The 19,419-nt window shown below is 38.5% G+C and overlaps 1 long non-coding RNA gene across 1 annotated transcript in view; it reads left to right on the top strand.

Moving 5' to 3' along the window:
• LOC141730382 (uncharacterized) overlaps positions 1–19,419 on the top strand; it is a 248,645-nt gene that overhangs the window by 216,632 nt on the left and 12,594 nt on the right. The gene's annotated exons all lie outside the window — the stretch shown is intronic.

A 19,419-nucleotide genomic window follows, 5' to 3' on the forward strand; every position in this document is an offset into this window, starting at 1 on the left:
AGTACCAGATTCTGTGGTTTTGTTGACGTTTGGTTTGCTTGGTCCTCTGTTTTTTAGTTAGCAGGATAAGAAAGCTTTCTTATTTCAAATATAAATATACTTCCAAGATGGTTTAATAAGTTCCCATGGCATACCTTACAGAAAAAAATTAAAAAATCCTTCAGTTTGAGATTTGATTATCTGAAATTGTTATATATATATATTAAAATGTACATAGCTTTTTACAAATCCCCTTGAACAGTGAAAAGGATGGTTTCCTTTAAAAAGTTTCCTTTTAAAAATGACTATTCCTACACCAAAAATACAACTGCTTATTCTTCTCATCTTGTCATTTCACATCTTTTTCATTAGCTGTGGAGCTACTTCAAGTTATCTCTGAGATAACTTGTTCTGGAGAGAGAAAGAGGAAATTTAGACTGCACATTTAGCCTGCTAATTATTTGCATACTTCCATAATTTAGTTTACCAAAACATTCCAAATTCTTAAATCACCTCCATACCTACCTTTGCTTCTGCCCCTCTCTGAGAGCTAGAGTGCTGTTAAAATTCCTTAAAATTGAATGTGTCAGTTTATGATATACAATTGTAAAACTGTCTTAGACATCATTGTCAGAGAATACTCCAAAGAAGGAATATTAGGGAATAGAGTCAAGTTAAATGGTTTGAACTGCACATTTATATACCTCAAAGAAGCTATAATGTATTAGGTAGGTCTTAAAAAAGCATAAACTATGCCAAGAACCCATGTAGTCCAGTGATAAATGCTATGAAAGCATTTTAAACCACGGCCTAAATATCAAGTAAAATATAAAAACTGCAAATGTCCAGCACATTCTGTGAGCCTCTGGCAGGTCTGCTGCACAGCCATTGTGTGCCCTACCCTGGTAAAGGAATGGTCATCCTAAGGTGTGACTGCTAAAACACATGAGTAATAATAATCATGAATTAAATTATTTCACAAACAGGACTATCTATGTCTCTGCTTCTTCTGCAACATTACACAGATCACAGATTCTTGATTCCACAATCCATATCCTGCTTCAATGATTAAAGTTTCTTTCTCTTAACTACTTAGAACATGGTAAAAAATTCACACATTATTTACACTTTTCTTCTGGCTAAAAGAGAGCTACATTTTCTAGTCCTGTGCTCACAGTGTGTTCACAGTTTGTTTAAAATTCACTTATGGGATTTCTAACAACAGCTTTAGTGTGTAATTTAATCACAGCCATAGTTTTTTTCTTTCCACTGTCCAAAAAAAATAGTTGTCTTCTGGTTTTGTAAATTGTTGCCAGTTTCAGTACAAAAGGTATACTTGCTTGCCTTCTTTTTTTGAAACACCTGACTAATTTTACTTTGTGTGAGATTCCTGTTTAATCCAAAAGGGAATCACCTAATCAGCTGTATTTTGGCTATAGAAAAAAGTGGGCTTGAAAAGTGATGACTGTGGAATGACTTCTCTTTTTAGCTGTTTTCAGCAATACTTCCCCCAGGCAATGCAATATTGCACAGTTATAAGGCCTTTTCTTGGGCCAATACATTTACAGGTCTAATGAAGGAGTTCTGTCCTTGGAAAAAATTAACCTGGCAAGAAATGACTTGTTTGTTATGTTCTCTTATACCAGCTATGACAAATGAAGAGCCAGTGAAGGGTTGACAAGTTCTTGGCCATAGCTTGCTGCCTTGATTTGGTGTAATACTGCAAACAGAATGTCACCCTACAGTTCAGTTTCTTGTTTTGCTCTGCCTATAAATATATTGCCATATTACTGATACTGGGAGTACCACCCATTAAAAAATAATGCTGTAAAGATGGCATCCTAGCCAGTTTTGGCATTGCACATTGAAAATAAATAAATGCACACTGAAAAATAGCCAGCTGAGTAACAGAGATAAATCACATGAAGAACAACACATTGAACAAGTAAACAAATTACTTCTATATAAATGGTAGGAACTAATCTAGTGAAAATGATTAGCAAGATATGACAGCATTATCTCTGTCAGCAACACTGGGATGGCTATTCACCCCATGGCTTACCTAGAGAAGATGAGAGATTCTGAGCAGAGTTTAGGAATTAGAACATGCTGTCTAAGTGGCACATGTAATAGACTTGCTTCATGCCTCTGATGTCAAATATGTAGCCAAGATATTACTACCCAACCACCTTGGCATCCAACTAATTTTTTATTTTTTTAAATCTTGCCTGTGTGCCTCTAGCCATAGCAGTAAAACAATTTTTCGTTCTGCTTAAGCATTTTTAAAAACTTGTGTATCAATATGTTTTAATATTTTCTACATTACTGGTATTCCTTGAGAAAGATTATCATTCTTTCTCCCAAGCATTTACTCTTTTGCCATGTCATAGCTCAGTCTTCTCAGATTCTTTATTTTTATCTCTCAAAACAACAGTTCCTTCTCCCAGCAAACAATAGTGAAGACATGGGCATTTTATAATTCACTCTCTGTATACTTCACTGTCCAAAACAAAATAAATGTAGAATCTACATACAGAATATATTCCCCCTCCATGCACCCTAAGAGCTCTTGTACAGTATTGGAAGAGTGATCAATTACTCGTATGCAGTCCCCATAATAATGAGCAGGTTCTGGGACACACTGTGGCCATTCACCCAAGATAATGATCGAGTTGTGGTGTAGTAAACACATTCTGCATCCATCCATAGGATGTCATGCATTCTGCATAATATAAAGGGAACGATCAAATATAGAGATATACAAATACTGCAAGTACCACCCAGACTGGAGATGATGGTATACACAGATCCTGCTTAAATAGTCCTTAGCAAATATGTTGGTATATGGTGCAGCTGCTAAAGCAATACAACAATGTGGGTCAAACATTATTCTGCATAGGATTAAGCTACAATATTCTGCTAAATGTCATGTTTTTCTGGTGATGATTTTCAAATTAGCTTTCTGACTTTGTCTACTTTAATCTTTTTACCCTACACTTCTCTCAGTGTCTCATAATCTTTTATTGTGTCTGATCTTCTACTACCCTGTATATAATCCTTGCTAAAAAAGTTCTCTTACCGTAATTGATTGTTCATTTTGAAAGACAAAGAGGGAGGAAGCATAAAGCACACAAGCATACTGCTTCTGGTTCTCCTATTGCACTTAAAGTTTGATTTAGTTTTTTTAATGTATTTTTTCCAAAGAAAATTAATTCATTTTAATGGTTTTGCTTTTCTTTTTGCTAATTTTGCTGTATGTCTAATATTTCTTTGTGGAAGATGTGAAGAGAAACAGATAGGTAATTTCTATTTAGTCTTTAAAAGACATGCTGGGTGGGTGGGAGACTTAAACATGGACTAGAAATATCATTGCATCAGCATTTATTTTAGCTGCATGAAATGTGCAAGTATATTGATGGATTTTTAGAGAAATCTAATTTGAGCTTTAAATTAAAAGATAGCATGTTCATAAGTTCAATTTATGTTGAAAGCAGTTACACTGGTTTTCCAAAAAGTCAGCCTGTTGTTGTTTCTGGAAACCCCTTTGCTTTATCACTAAGCAGGAATCCTGTTAATCTAGAAAAACAGGCTTACACTAAGCTCTTCCAGTTCCCTTGTTCATTCCTCCTGTCTTTTGCCAAGGCTGCAGTGAATGCAATGCGTCTGAGTACATGCTCCGGATATAAAGCTGGGGAAGAAGAGGGAAGGAGGGGATGTGATGGTGTTTGTCTTCCCAAGTCACCTTGTGGTGGAGCCCTCATGTCCTGGGGCTGATTGAACATTTGGCTGCCCATGGGAAGTAGTGGATTAATGCCTTGTTTGGTTTTGCTGGTGTGTGTGGCTTTTGCTTTACCTATTGAACAGTTTTACCCCCAGCACACAACTTTTCTCACTTTTACCCTCCTGATTCTCTGCCATGTCCCACCAGGGAGGAGTGAGCAAGAGGCTGTATGGGGCTGAGTTACTGGCTGGAATTAAGCCACAACATCATGAAGGATAAGACCTTAGCAGGATCCTAAAAAGGAAACAGGCGTTTACACAGATAATCAAAAGATCTATAGTTTCAGTGTTTAAACAAAGTAGATGACTCCTGATGGTTCATACCATTAGCCAAGTATTGACAATGGGAAGAAACTTCCCCTATGGCCGACTTATTTTTTAATTATCCACTCTGGGATTTCTCATACTTTCCTCTAAGGCAACTTTTACTAGCCTCTCCCATCACCAGTGTCACCAAAAGTATTGTTTTAAACAAGAAGGCTGCATCCAGAGGTAGGTTCTTTGAATGCCAATTGGGATTACTCTCACTACCCTTTTTAGTTTCTGGTGCCTGGTTTATTCAGACAAGGTTGAATTCAGCAATCTTAATTACAGCTAAACCCCCCAGCTCTTCAGAATAAGTAAGATTTTTTTTTTTTTTTTGTCAATATAAGATAGTTCTTCTAAAACTTCAATTCATTGTTTTACATTTAAGCATTTTTTTCTCATGCATTTCAGAATGCTGACCTGAGCAAAAAATGGCTGTTATCTTTTTCAACCCTGGTAGGTCTAAAAGATATAAAATCCACTTTCTTAGCTCTTAATTTCCTATGTATGTGTACAAAGTCTAGGTGTTTGCAGCCATCCAGTTCCTGCAACAAACAATTCAATGTTTGTTTCTCATAAGACATCAGAGTAGCTTAGTGATGTGTTCAGATCTTCATGAGCAACCTTTTAGTAGCAAACCCATTTATGAGATATCTTTCTGCAGAAGGAAAGAGATTGTTTTAGAATGAAAATGTTTCCAGTTTGAAGTGTTCATTAGGTTTAGTAAAAGCAAAGGAAGGAAAAGAAATGATTGCTAAATACTTTACCAGTATCTTAATATGTATTGGTTAAAGAAAAGCAATGGAAATTTTAAACTATATATACATTTTACAAAAATTTAAATGAATGTCTGTGTCTAATCTCAAGTGCATTTGATTTAAAAAAAAGGACAATTTTGATGTTCCATGTTCAATTATTAAGCAAAAATATTCAGTTATCAGATAGTTAATTAAGTGGAACTGACTGTATTCATTAAAATATTTGTTCCAAACAAATGTATTTAACATTCAGATATTATGCAGAATAGGTGACAATTGCATATCTCCATGGAGATCAATAATGGGATTCAGATCATTGTGTAAAGAGTCTGCAAGTTTAATGCAGAGAGAATGTCATTATTATTTCTCTCTTAATGATGGTCATTATGCGCAAACACTGATTGAATTCCATTTGTTACCTGCATTTGAGCTGAGAGGAATAATTACAATTTAAGTGTCTCCATTAAAATTCATAAAAGAATATGAATGCAAAAATTATACTTGAAACTGACAAAATATACTTTGAGGATATAAATTGTGTTTTCTGATAGGCCTCTTAAAAGTATTAAAAATAGCTTCATTTTAATAAGATGGCATATAAAGATCATGCATTATCATCACCTTTATGTTAATTTTCATAATACATGACTAATACTAAAAAGTGAAGAAATTAACTTTTAAAAGTAGAAATTAATGAAACAATAGGCTACTTGTCACACAGCCTATCGGAATGGATACCTCTATATGTGGGTTATAGTCACCCATATTCATAATACCCAGTTAACTCATCAGCTGTTGTATATTGTGGAGATTACCCTGCCATGTTTTCTGTGACATGTTTCAATATCGTTTTTTACTAATTAAATGGGATGTTATTAGTGCAGCCAGTTATTCAAGAAAATCTTTTACATGTTCTATGATTTACTGCATTGCACTGACTGCTTATTTTACCATGAGAGTGATTCAAGTGCTTACTACAAGTACGGAAGGGTCTGATCCGTGATGGTGCTCAGCTTTTCAACAGTTCTTTGTGCCTCTTGACTTCTCACTAAGGTGCTTAGTTCTTTATAGGATTAGATCCTTAAGCTATAATTATTAATAGCAGCAATACTCCTGAGGGACTGCCTGATGACATATCTCCTGAAACAGTAAATGACAGCAGAAGACACTTCTTGCCATCTTTGTATACTAAGAGATGACAGACTGGCTGGTGGGAGTAAGGTTTCTTGGGTAAGGGTATGTTAGTACGAAACACCTCTACCCGGTATATATTCCTGAGTAAATATGTAGGGTCCTTCTGATGGGATCTTGAAACAGTTTATTGAATATATGCACGTGAGCTGTTCTGAGTGGGTGACCTTTCCATGTGTCAGTTCAATTCCTGGGATAACCAAGGGATCTCTGGCTGTTGGTGCTAGGACTGAATTTTGCCTACTTTTGTGAGGGATGATTGTGCTGGAGACTCAAGATGCCTTTTGGCAGGGCATATACATGTTATCGTTTTATAACTTCATTATAAATAATATAATTTTTAAACTTATTATTAGTTGATAAAGCTTTTCATGGACAATTTACTGTGCTCATCAAAAACAAAAAAACAAAAAAACAAAAAAAAAAAAAAAAAAGAAGCCAAAGAAAAAGCAGGATATTTACAGCATTTCAGCTTGTATTTTTCCCTCTAATCTTTTTCTGGCACTTCACTATTAAAATTATAAAGGAGAGTCTAGAATTGTATAACTATTTAACACTTGGTTAAACACTATTCAAGTATTTGTCACCAGGCAAATGTTTCCCTATTAAGTGAAATTTATGCTAAAATGGTTCTGATTAAGCAGTAGTCATTGCCATTTACAGTTGGTAGACTAAACAGTTTCCCTGGAAGATATCTCAATTAAGTGGCTGTCCAAATGAAACATGTCACTATTAAATGATGTTTGCTACACTATTATACTTTACTCTTCTGAATGATGTGATTTAAAATATAATTCAGTTACTAAACAGTAAAAAGTGCTTCACATACATAGCTTTCATTCTTAGAAGAGACATGAAAAAATTGTTAATAGCACTTGGTTTTAAATAAAATTCAGGGCTTAGCATTAATCAGTAACAACTGAATATGCATGATTATTGGCAGAACAAGTTTGTAGAATTGGCTTTGCAGAACTGGGATGAGAGACACAGAGGTGACAGTGCACATAAAGGAGGGAGTGAGCAGTTTCATGTAAATAAGCCTTCTGTGTCCAGCCTAGAATCTGCAACCATGGAAAAATTGGATTCTGCAAACCAGTGAGTTCTTGCTGAATCAGTGGGCAGAGCTTCAGAGATCCATATCCTCTCTTCATTGCCTCTTCCTCTGGACAGAATCATAAAATGATTTTACAGGAATTTGTTAGAACTCAAAATCCTCACACCTTTGCTGTAAGTTTATTAGCTTTTAAAGCTCTTGCAATATAGCTAAAAAACATGCTATAAGAGTTCCTAGAACTTTGATAGATATAATAAGCAATTATTATGGGACTGACATTCTAAATGGGAAAAAAGACCTCTGTCCCTTTTAAAGAAATGTAGAATACTTACCTTACAGGAGTATAACTGTGCTTCACAGTCTAATATGTGAATTTGACCTAAGCTTTTGATTCTCTCAGCAGCTACTAATGGTAGTTCAGATCAACTGGTATTAAATCACAAGTATAAAAAAGCATGGGGAAAATAGCCATCAATTGAATTTCTTAACTAGTTACTCCTGATTGACCTCACATTCTCCTGCTTGAACTGCTGTTTCTCAGGTATGCAAATCTCTCCTTGATTGTATACTTATGGGTAGGCTTCTTCCTAAGTCCTTGGGGGAGTAAAAATCCTTTTTCACAAATGTTCAAGCTAATCAAACACTACCTTCTCCCATGTCTTATTTCTAGTTACTCTGACATGGCAAGAAAAGTTCAAGGCAACAATAATTGCCCTTATAATGCTTTTGAAACAATTCAATGCATGTAGGTCAGGCAATGAGAAGTAGACGGTTTCAGAAATGAAAAATCATACTTAATCGCTTTCTAAAAAGGCATTGAAAATGACCTTGTTAAAATCAAGTCATACCATGCTGCTAGAAGATATTTTCTTTCTGTGGCATTATTTTATTTGATAGTTTTGTGGTTCTGACAATAAAAGCTTAAGAAATACACTCAGTATTCTCTAAGAGTGAATTCAGCTAAACATCACCCCAAAATTATAGAATGAACCCACTCTCTCTCTAGTCACTGCTTTTTTTCTGTATTGAACAAACTGTAAACCAGAAAAATGCCTTTGTTCACTTTGCATGAGCACTGATGCATCTTTTTCAAAAAAATAGGGTCCCCCCATACCAGACCATTGGAAAATAGCATGCCGTATATAAATAGATTTGTAAAGTCCCAAATAAATAACTTATCTATAATTCTGATGGCAGTAAAGCCTGAAGTAAATTAAGAATGAGGATTCAATACATTCTTTCTATTAAATGCAAAATATTTTTCTTCAGAGGTAGGATGAATCCATACAATCCTTTCCCCTTGTTTCCAGTAATTATAGAGGCAGTTGAGACAGAATCAGGAACTCGGACTCAAGTTTGCTGTATCCTAAGGCTATGTACACCCAGTATTTACCCTCAGATTTCTTAAGTATTACAGACCAGCTCTGTGCCAAATTTTATTCCCCGTTTTACTTGCAGTAACTCAGTTACAAGATTAGCGGAAAACAGCGCAGAGAATGCAAGAACTACTCAGCTGCTTGGCAAGTCTGTGTTTACACAATCTCACAACAATGTTTTATGTATATGCATGGAGCATCATGTCCACTCTACTGAAGTTTTTACATAAGCCAGATGGTACCGAGTTTGAATTTTTGTGTGCAAAATATTGATATCAGATAAAGAGACTTTCTTATCCTGGATTTTTGTTAAAGATAGGTTTTTCTAGATGTAGTAATACTCTGGCTTGTGTTTATTTTTCCCTTTCCAACTGAAACTACAAGGGAAATACTCGTGCCAAATCAGAGCAGATAATTTATATATTGCATTTTACCTGACCAAGTATATCAAACCCTATTGAAACTTCTTCTACTATTGCTATGCTCCTTTTCTGAGTAGCTTTGTGGCATTTGTGCACATGTTTAACATTATGTCCAATTTACACAGCATGTTAATGAATGATCCCACATTCGGCCTTGGAGCTCTGTAGGAATCTAAGGCTCCACTGCAGCCCTGGCTCTTGCACCTATGCATGAAAAACATTAATTACACCGATTAGGCTTTTACACCCCAGCATAACCGAGTGGTGAGCTGAAGTTGCACGAGCCCCTGCACCTTTAGGTACCCCGCTGTAAACATGGGTTGTCTGTCCATAATTTATTAGTTGCAAGCATTTAACTTACACTCGCTTGAGCAGAATTAAGAGTGTTTATTTTCCTCATAAGAGGGCAGTCAGATATGTACCAATTTTGTTTTAACTGTGGAGAGCAGGGAGCTGGGAGCAGTGTGGGGAAGGGATCCAGGAAGGCCTAATCAATCACTGACAGATTACAGCTAAAGCCACTTCCATACCCATTAAAGCAGGACAAATGCAGAATTGCAACTGAACAACTTCTAGTTTTAAGCCAACAGTGGGACTTCCTAGTTATTTATCAAAGTCATTGCTGGTAAGCAGCATGCCTCACTGCTCAATTGTACTTCACAGCAGACAGAGCTGACTGAAGCTTCAGCCATGAAAGAAGTGTTTATGCCCTCAGCTGTGGTGCTGTCAGCCCTCTGGAATTTACTGTAAATCACACAGCTTTTATTGCAAGATTTAGTAGCTGATCCTCTGTGGGCTCTATTCACTGCAAGCTTGTTACTATTTGGATGTTAGCCTCAGTCCATAAAGGGACTTGCTACACATCATCAAACAGCAGCGGAAAACCAAAGGTTTCATTTTTCAATTTTCTAAACCCTAAACTCCTCAACAGTCATTGAATTTCATTGCAGAAAGTGGAAGTCTACTTTATTATGGTACTCAATTTCCCCAATGGAGTTATACACTTATAACATTACTTTTATTTCCAATGACAGGATCTGGCCATCTGTCCTGGCTGTAATTTCATAACACACTCACTAGTTTTTATTTTAAGGGGATTTCTAGATATTACATTGAGCTTGTGACAAAATTGTAATGTAGATATAAAGGCCACAAATAATGATAACTACATTCAGTGCTGCCTAACATCTTAACAAAGTAATTTTTTTTTTCTATTTCAAGTATAGAGGCATCTGGGTAAGCTTATAACACAATTGAACTGACAAATAATAAAAAAAAAGTTTTGAAAAGCTAGAAAATACAAAAGGATAAGGGCTTTCATGAGTGAGCCTCAGCCAGGACAGCATTATTCCACAGGCAGTGTGTATTTTATCAAAAATGGTACAGTACGTCAGTTTTATCAGAGTCATTCCTACTAAGATCAAACGAGGGAATAAAGGGGAATGCTGAAATGTTTCTTTGTAATCACTGTGGTTATTCCCGGCAAGGCAGAGGGACCTGACAGGGCATTTAATTGTGTTTGTCACGGGCTTCGCAGGGGAGACCAGGCCCGCGCCTCGCCCGGGGGAGCCGCGGCCCGAGCGGGCCCGGGCACCGCCGTGGGGCTCCGGGCACCGGGGGTACAGCCGCTGGCCCCCGTGGGGCTCTGGGGGTACAGCCGCTGGCCCCCGTGGGGCTCCGAGCTCCGGGGGTACAGCCGCTGGCCCCCGTGGGGCTCCGGGCTCCGGGGGTACAGCCGCTGGCTCCCGTGGGGTCCCTCGGCGCGGGGCACCGGGGGCTGCGGGCAGAGCCGGGGTGGAGAGGGGAGCGAAGGCGCTGCCTCTAGTGCTGTTCCTGTCTGTGCTGAATGAAACCATTCATAGAGCAGCCTCTCTTCGCGCATGGAGCCAGTGCTTTAGCAAGATACATTTTGCTGCAAGGTCGCAGCAAAGGTTGTTTTTTTTCTTGCTGTCCATTCACTTCTACAATCCACTGTTTATGCTTAATTTCAGCAAAGTTATGTGGAATTACTATTATAACCACCAGTTACACCTGATCTGGTTTCTGTGTTAAGAAAACCTTCACAATAGCCTCGCTCAGGGGATACAACGGCGAGAGGCTTAGACCTGCACCCATTTTCTCCCACACTCCCTCAGAAAGCAGTGTCTAGATTCCCTTTTGGATTTACAACTGCTGTTATGATAAAAAAATAAATAGCAAGGGCATGTATCAAAAACAGATTTCTAGGTTTTTTTCCCCAGCTTTGTAGTAATTTTTGCTTTGTGATTCTTTGGTTTCACCAAAAAAAATAATTGTATACCTTTTTAACCTTAATACCAGAGAACAAGCCAAAGTGGAGGGCTTATTTCTGTTTGATCTAATATCTAACAGGTAATTTAAACAGATGCTATCCTCCTTTTACAATCAAACATTAGGCCTCTGATCACTGTCATCAGAAACCCAGCAAAGACCACAATATGTGGCTGTATGCTTTCCTGTGCCTACATTTAGAGGCCTATGTTTTAGTCTTAAGGTTAAAATAGTTTTGCCAAAATAAAAATTTTCTTTTTTTTTTTTCTTCAAGAACATGAATAGTGAAGCAGGTACTTGGTTTCTCCTTCTTCAGTGAAGTATTATGTTTTTAAACACTCAGTATTTCTAGCCACCTCTCTTGTTACCACACCAACTCTCCCTGCAATTTTTTTAAATTTCAGAAAGTATTTTCTCATTTTTGAACTTCTGCCGTTAATCTAGTAATCTTTACTACCAAATTCATCCAAGTATTATGCTAGTACATTTTAGTAAAAAGTTTAGCCAAAGCTGCTGGCAGGGTAAAAAGTGTGCCTGATAAATCAGGCTCTGGCATCACACTATGAGCATTTCCTACCTGTTGGTGGTGCAGCTGCAGTGCTAAGGCAGTTGTAAGAAGTATTCTTGTCCATCCATACATGGGACCCAGGATTTGTGTGTGTGTGTATAAAAAAATATATAAAAATATATAAATATATGTATGCGTGTATGTGTATATATATGTATATATAGACTGCAGTGTGGCTGTGTCTTGGAGGCTCCCTGGGGGTGCCATGGTGTGGTGGAGCAAATTGAAGAACAGTTTGGACCATAGTTGTGAGTGGGACATTGAGCCAAATTACAGAATATTCCAAGCTGGAAGGCACCCAAAAGGATCATCAAGTCCAACTTGTAAACAAATGGCCCATGCAGGGTATGGTGTTCTTAGCACCAGGCTCTCACTGGTTGAGCTAATCTCAGAGTCAAATCTTTGTCAGGATACTCTGAAAGTATCAAATAATCTCCACTGAAGTCATTCTGTCTGTTTCAAAGGTCTTGCCTACTACATAGGTGATCTCTCTTACACATTGCACAAGCAACAAATAGATTTTCTTCCAATAGGGCTGAAACTGAGCTGTTTCCCAAAGAAAGGACTCATTAATCTGGACACAACATGCATACAGGGAGCAGCTGCATTGTCAAAAGCTTTCTGTTTTTAAAAATAACAAAATTTCCTTCATGGACGCGAAGGGTGTTTTTTATTATTTATATTGCTAAGGTAGCTTTTCCTTACACTGAGCTGTATTTTTCTTCCCAATATCTCTTTCTCTTTTTTTGGAAAATTAGTCAATTCAGATGTGCAAGTTTGGTGGTGGATGAGGTGTGGGTCAGAGGACCGTGGTTACCACACGGAGGTCCTGTGTGCAGGGCCTTGGGTTCTGAAGGTGGCTGCAAACCCTGCAAATCCACCAACACCTGAGCCAAGAAGAATAAGCAGCTTGTGACCAGCTAACAGAAGGGGACCTTGTCCTCTCAGCACTGTCAGCACTATCCTGTTAGCCTAATTCTGATTTCTTTCTGCTGATGTAATGACAGTGATTTCCCATAAAATACTACTGATTTACAAAGAAAGAATACAACCAGGTTTGCATATGGGCCATGTCTATTATGACTTGGAGATTTTTCACGTCCCAGTAACCTTACTTCATAGTTTCTTTTCTCATGACCTCCATCTCATAATCATCAGTTCTTTACTCTTAAATTCAACCAGACTAATTCTCCTTATGATAATAATTACCTAATAGGTTTCTAGAAGAAACGGCTTAGTAGTTTGTTCCAAAATTCTGAAAGACCCTAAGTAAATGAAAATTATCATATCTTAAATTATCAAGCTAAGATCCCACAAAAGAAGAATAATTTGCCAATATTGAAAGAATAGGCAATTTACTTTGACAACTTATTTCAAGCAATTTGAGTGTGCAGGGAGCAAGATACATAGTAATTATTGAGTATGAAATTTAGAAAAGGATATTTTCATAATTTTTTCTCTGAGAAAAATCACTGTCATTTTAAAGTGAGTTTATTCTTGACAGTCCAAATTTATCAGTGCTCAAAACTCACATTTCCATAGATTAGACAGACAGCTTAAACATTCTCAGTGTTTAGGAATTGTATGTGGGGGATCCCTTGGGATTTCCTCCTGCTGTAAAGCACATTGTGATCGCATTTTGTGAATTCTCTGTTCACTAAAGCCCCTCCAGCCTGTTCACTGCTGTTCTGTGTGTTGGTCCTAAGGGATGTAAACTCAAATAAAGGGTAGTCTTGAAATATAAAGGTATTTTTAGCATAGAGGAGAAATAAAACTGTTTGTAAGGGCCAAATTCACTGGTGTTGTAAGGAGATCCACAATAATTTACTTCAGTGGATTTGTGCCTGTGTCTGCAAGTGGATTGGTGTGTTTGACTGTAGATATGTAAAGCAAATACTGAAAAACCTTTGCTCAGTATTGCCTGTGTGAGAGCCAGACATACAGGTGGGCTCTAATTTGCGTTCTTCCTTCCACGGGGTTTTGTACAATTCCCAAATATGGATATTCTCAGCATAAAAAATGCGCTCCTTCCCAGGAGATTCACCTTTCCTAAGTATATATAGCAATAAATACTTCAACCTGTTAAGTTTCAGAAAAAGTATTCTAACCATCACCCTATTTATCCTTTAATATCTCAAGTACATTGATTCAGGTTACTTTCCCAAATAAATCTGGATAAATATGCTAATATAAGAAAATGAGGATATTTGCCTTCAAATTGGTACAATGCCTGCTTGTAATTGAAAATCTTATATATATAGAATAAGCTACAGGGTAAAGAATGAATATGTAACCATGTAGATAAGAGTGCAAATAATATAAAGAAGGTAGGTACTATTGTATACAGTAGACATGAGTTAAGCAAAGTCATGCTTTTAAAACAATGCAAGAATCTTCTTTTCTTAAATTAAGTTTTTCTGACATCCTTCTCGTTCCTGTGCCAGGAAAGCAGGTTACTCTTCTGGTCAGAAATATCTCATATTTCAATTCTCAATATCTCAATTTCAATATAACCGCTTCTGATTCTGATTTGGTCTTAAATTTCTCCTTTGTTGGCTTCAGGGCAATAACCATTAATCTTGGAATCCTTGGAGATGACTTTTTTTTGGAAATATGAAGTGGTTGGCATTCTTTTTGTCTGTTGTGTGTCATTACACTTTGACCCTTCTGGAAGACGATGGCTGTGCTGCAGGCAGTGGGGAAGCCACCTCCTCTGTCCTGTCCTGGCTACCACTGGGGTCAGGGGATTTCCTGGAGGGAGAGAGGGTGTGCCTCCCTGGAGGGCAGCTGGCACTCTCTAGGAAAACTATTCAAATGAGGAGATGGCTGGGGAGGAAAACCCAGCCAGCAGGGCTTGATCAACAGGGGAGAGTGAGAAAGGAAGGGAGAGAACAGCCAGGCAGCCCTCAGAGTCTGACGAAAAGGAGACTTTTCATGCTCAATCTCTGTAACCTTGCAGCTGAAAACTTTCTGGCCTGAGTCCAAGTCTGGAGGAAAAGCTGCATGTCACAAGGCTGTGGAATACACAAGAGGATGCTCCTCTTTGGTGAGGAGCTGGTTTTTTCCCCTTTTTTAGCCAGGATGGCTGACTACTGCATGTCTCATTTCCTGGGCTGGGGAACCTGCACCTTGCAGAGCTCTTGACACACTCTTGGTGCTTTATGGGATGCTGCCCTCAATAATGAGCCCATGCAAGACTGTGTCAGAACTCAAGCTCATTGAGGGGCTTGTCACAAATGGTAAAGGTGTTCATTGCATTGTGAGTGCAGGGTTGATCAGGTTATTGAGGTGTGATTAAACTACTTCCTGATTATCATGTATTTGTGAAATAACTTGTTTAACTTTTGTTTGTAAATGGGAAGGATTTTTCAACCAGCTTGTAAAACTATTTTGTATTGATTTGCCATAAAACCCTTGGTTCAGTTGTAAACTACTCTCTGGCCATAAATTGTCTGTAAATCTGTTAGTACAGCATGATAGGTTTCTTAATTCATTTACTGAGTTTTCCTTGGTATTTTTCTTATGTGTGAGAACATCTCTGTCTTTGTCCAGATCCATGTGCATACAGGTGGTGACTCAATAGACATCCTTTAATCATTCAGTCAGCTATTAGCAGATTTCTTCAATTTATACTCACTTTGAGATCGTTTTGCTTGGGCTTGCATTTGCTGAAATGAGGCTTTGGCCACGGGTGTGCATATACCATCAATAAAAGGAGGCACAATGATTTAATAAAAAAAAAAATCATAAACTTGTGCTGTCAAAAAAATCTGAGAGTCTGTGCTTTGTGCTTTCCTCAGATTTGACCAGATTTTGGCTCTGTGTAAGTACAAGAGTATGCTCACAAGAGCATGTGACTGCCATGAGGCCAGTTTACCTATTGCACTACTGGTGAATGGCACTTGCTTTAGCATTTCATGTCAGCAAAATTGGCAAGCCATTTGCAATCAATGGTAAGCAATCTGACACGACTTCTAATTGAGTAGTCTACTAGCTGCATTATAGGAAAAGAGATTTTTAGATTTATTCTTGTAATTATACTTCCAATATTTCCTTATCATGTTATTTTATCGTCTCCAATATAATAGTTATTTGTGACTATGTAGAGACTTCTACACCATTTAAAGTCAATATCAGTGAATGAGATACAGGCATGCTCAGAATATCTTGAAAATAATTATTCTTCTTTTTTTTTCCTAACAAAAAATTGAGAACAGTAGTACTTTTTTTTCCCCAGAAACATGGTTTTGAATGTTTCAATCTATACCTTTCTGTATTCTTGAGCAGATGCTGCTTTGTGTCTTGAGACCTACCAAAACCGGTATGTCTCTCTCCTCTCTCCCCTTTGGTCCATTCCAGGTCATTACTTCTCTGGGAGTGGAATCCCTTAATCCACCAGCTCTCAGGTCAGGCCCTATGTTGTAATCCCATGAGTACCAACCAGTAACTACTTTTACAGGTCCAGGCACGGGTCCTCCTTTATCTTTTGAAGCTTGGAACAGTAGCTCTCATTAAAAGGACCCCCAAGCAACTTTTAAGCATACCAAAGTAAAAAGCAGGGGGTCTACACCCATATTCACATTCCAAAGTTTCTCTGTCTATCCACAGTTCAGTCAGCACCACCTTGTTGTTCACATCTGAGCCAGGAGGAGCAACTTGCTTTTCTTTACAGTCTGTTCTGACTACTTCTCAATTTTCCAGGCTGACGTTTTTTTCTCAATCTGGACTTTCTTTTCTAATTCACCCCAAAATGCTTTCCTGTCTGTAGGACAGGCTCTTTTAACAGATCAGTGTTTTCTGATCTTCCTCCTCTCAGGCTTAACACAGGGAGTCCCTCTTTATAGCTATACATCCCATGCCAGTGTTTTAAGGGATGTTCCTTATCTGGGCCATTCTTTAATCTTTCCTTCCCTGTTCTTTACAAATCTTTTGCAGCTTCCTTTTATTGAACTCAGTCCATTCAGGTTAAACAGCAACAGAAACCTGAACAGGAAAAAGCCACTTTTAGTATTCATATGAGGATACAACAATGTTTTTCCAGTTTGTCAACTGTTTCCTTCAAAAGTAGCCAACTTGCTAGTTTTTGATGCAACAGGAATGTGGTTTTTTGCTTTATACTCTGTTTCAGGTACATTTTCATATGTCACACATAAAACAGTGGTAACCTGGGCATACTTATTATCTCTTTGATCACCTGAGCCCTTAGGTTCAGCAGGAGGGCTGCACCTATTCCTAAGAAATGTGCACTCTAACAGCGTGGATATGCAGATGAATACATGCAGAGCAGGATGATGAGAACTGACTTAGTTCAGGACTATTAGTTGAATGGCTGCTTACTGCTGAGATATCAGGAGATATCCCATAAGGAAATGAAATTTGCTGAAAAAAATATTAGAGAATTGTATCAAGTCTTAAAGGTGGTAAAAAAAAGGTAGTGGAAAGAAGGTACTGGAAGTAGTTAGTAGTGTGTACAAAGTGGGAGTGATGAGATGCTCTTTCTAGCTTGATTAAGCACTGGTGCTGATGCTATTGCCCAAGGTTTGTGTTTATATCGCTTGTTGATGCCAGTCTGCTCTCCCTTTTGTATAAACTGCTGAAGATCAACATTTTTGGTGTCTTCTCATTGACTACCTTCCCTGCCCTGTGCATGCCTCTTTATAGTGTTTGGTTGAAACCCCTGAAGCACCTGTACCTCAAAGGTTAACAAGTTCTTACGTGTGGCTCAGTTCAAACGCTCCCGGTGGGTGCTGCCCTTGGATCACGCTCTGGGGAGAGTCTGTCACATGGCCACAGCTCCGTTGTACTCTGCTGCTTTTGAAAGCTGAGAACATGCATTGCGGAACTAGCTGGGGTGATTTGTGCTGTTACAGATGATGCTGCTCTAATTACTGCTAAAGCCAGCCCAGGTTTTGTGTTAGTGGGCCCAGCAGACTTCACAGGTCAGTCTTGCCCTAGGATAGACAGAGGGACACCTCTGGGCCTTTAGAAAATGCAAGGCAAGCAAATGAGACTGCAGTTGGCAGGGGTCTCCACACTCCCATGGACAGAATTTTTCCTCTTTATATTAAAACCACCCTCCACCCTTTCTCACCCCAAATTAGAGTAGATCTTGCCAGACTAAATGGATTCTCAGTAGTAATAAGTATTATCACATGGGTCAAAATGCTGTCTTATTTCAAATGACTTGGAATTTATGAGTGAGTTTTTGTTTTTTCTCGTGGGGTATTTTGCTTTGGGTTTGGGGATTTTTTGGGTTTGTTTGTTTAGTTTTGGGGGTTTTTTTGTTTCGGTTTTTTTTTGGGTGCTTTCTTAAAAGGAAAGTGGATGAGGTGATTTAAAAATAAAATCTCCTTTAATTTACTTTGATTACTGGACTTTGACTGTCATGCAGCTTCACTCTGATAGTTTCTCTTTCCTTTTCCCCATTACAATAGCTTGGCAACTGCAGTGAAATGAACCTAAAGTGACAGCTTGAGACAAGGAGGAAAACTAATATACACTGTGGAGAGTGAGGACCAGCCATGCGGGTGACGTCACTTGGAGGGGCACTAGCTGAGTGTCAGAGCTGTCACGATTCATTCCCCACATATCAAATCTGCTCTGCTTTTGTGTGGAGCAGAAGCTTGTTACCTTAGGTACTTGAATCAAATATCCCTTTCATTTGTTTGTATTTACTCAAGTGTGTTCTGAGGAGACTAAAACCAGCTATGTCTGTAGACGCCAGTCATCAGCTAGGTTGTGTGTGCTGGGCTGTGTGACCCAGTAATATCAGTGGCTGTCAAATGTTTGATCTTCTAATATGCACTCTTTTTTGCCTCTCCTGGACTGCTAGTCTTTTTGAGCATCCACTCTACTTGTCATCTGAAATAAGAGTACAAAGCCTGTGTCGTGTATACAACAGTCTTTGGTAGTCAGCCACATCTTCTCCTTTAGGCCATTGTCTTTTCAGCCTGACTGAAGCCCCCTGCTACTATGTGCACGAGCAGTAGAAACCCTGCTTCTTCCTTTTTTCTCTTCTGCCTATTTTCCTCTTTTGTTGAGTTCACACAGAACTCGGTGTTAGATGAGTGATAACATGTAGTGAAATGCTGTTAAATATATGGGATTCCAAACATTAAAATAACTCTCCTTTCTTGAATTATCTTTCATCACAGGTTGTCTGAAAGCCCAGAGAATTTAGCAATACAATGTCTGGGTAGGATACTTCTGTGCACTGAGATATAATAAGAACTCATTAGGGACGAGACGCTAAAAGGACAAGGTGGGGGCTGTGGCATCACAACTATGTTAAAAGCTCATACACGGAGTATTGGAAAGTATCGGAGAGGTAATTTCACAGTTACCACTCTCACTCATTGCTGTTCCTTTGAGCTGATGCAGGTGTCCACACTCAGTACTATGCACAAGGGCACAGCTATGTTGGTGTCCTCAAAATTGCCAGGGATTGTGTAGCCTCATGAACCTGGGTTTTGTGTCTTGTCCTGTTTCCCTTTTTCTAATACCTTTGTGTGATCTTTTCTGGAGTTGTGAGCAATCCAGAGTCAGTGATTAGTCAGAGGTGGTCCCAGTTGCTTGCAGGGGAAAGGCTGGACCTCCTTGCTTTAACAGTTAATCTAAAGAGGGCTCTGCCCCTCTCTTCTGACCCAGTTCCTTGTTTGTCCACATGAAACCAGGGAAGCCCAGCTGTAGTCATGGG

This window comes from Zonotrichia albicollis, chromosome 10, assembly GCF_047830755.1.
Source record: "Zonotrichia albicollis isolate bZonAlb1 chromosome 10, bZonAlb1.hap1, whole genome shotgun sequence".
Lineage (NCBI taxonomy): Eukaryota > Metazoa > Chordata > Aves > Passeriformes > Passerellidae > Zonotrichia > Zonotrichia albicollis.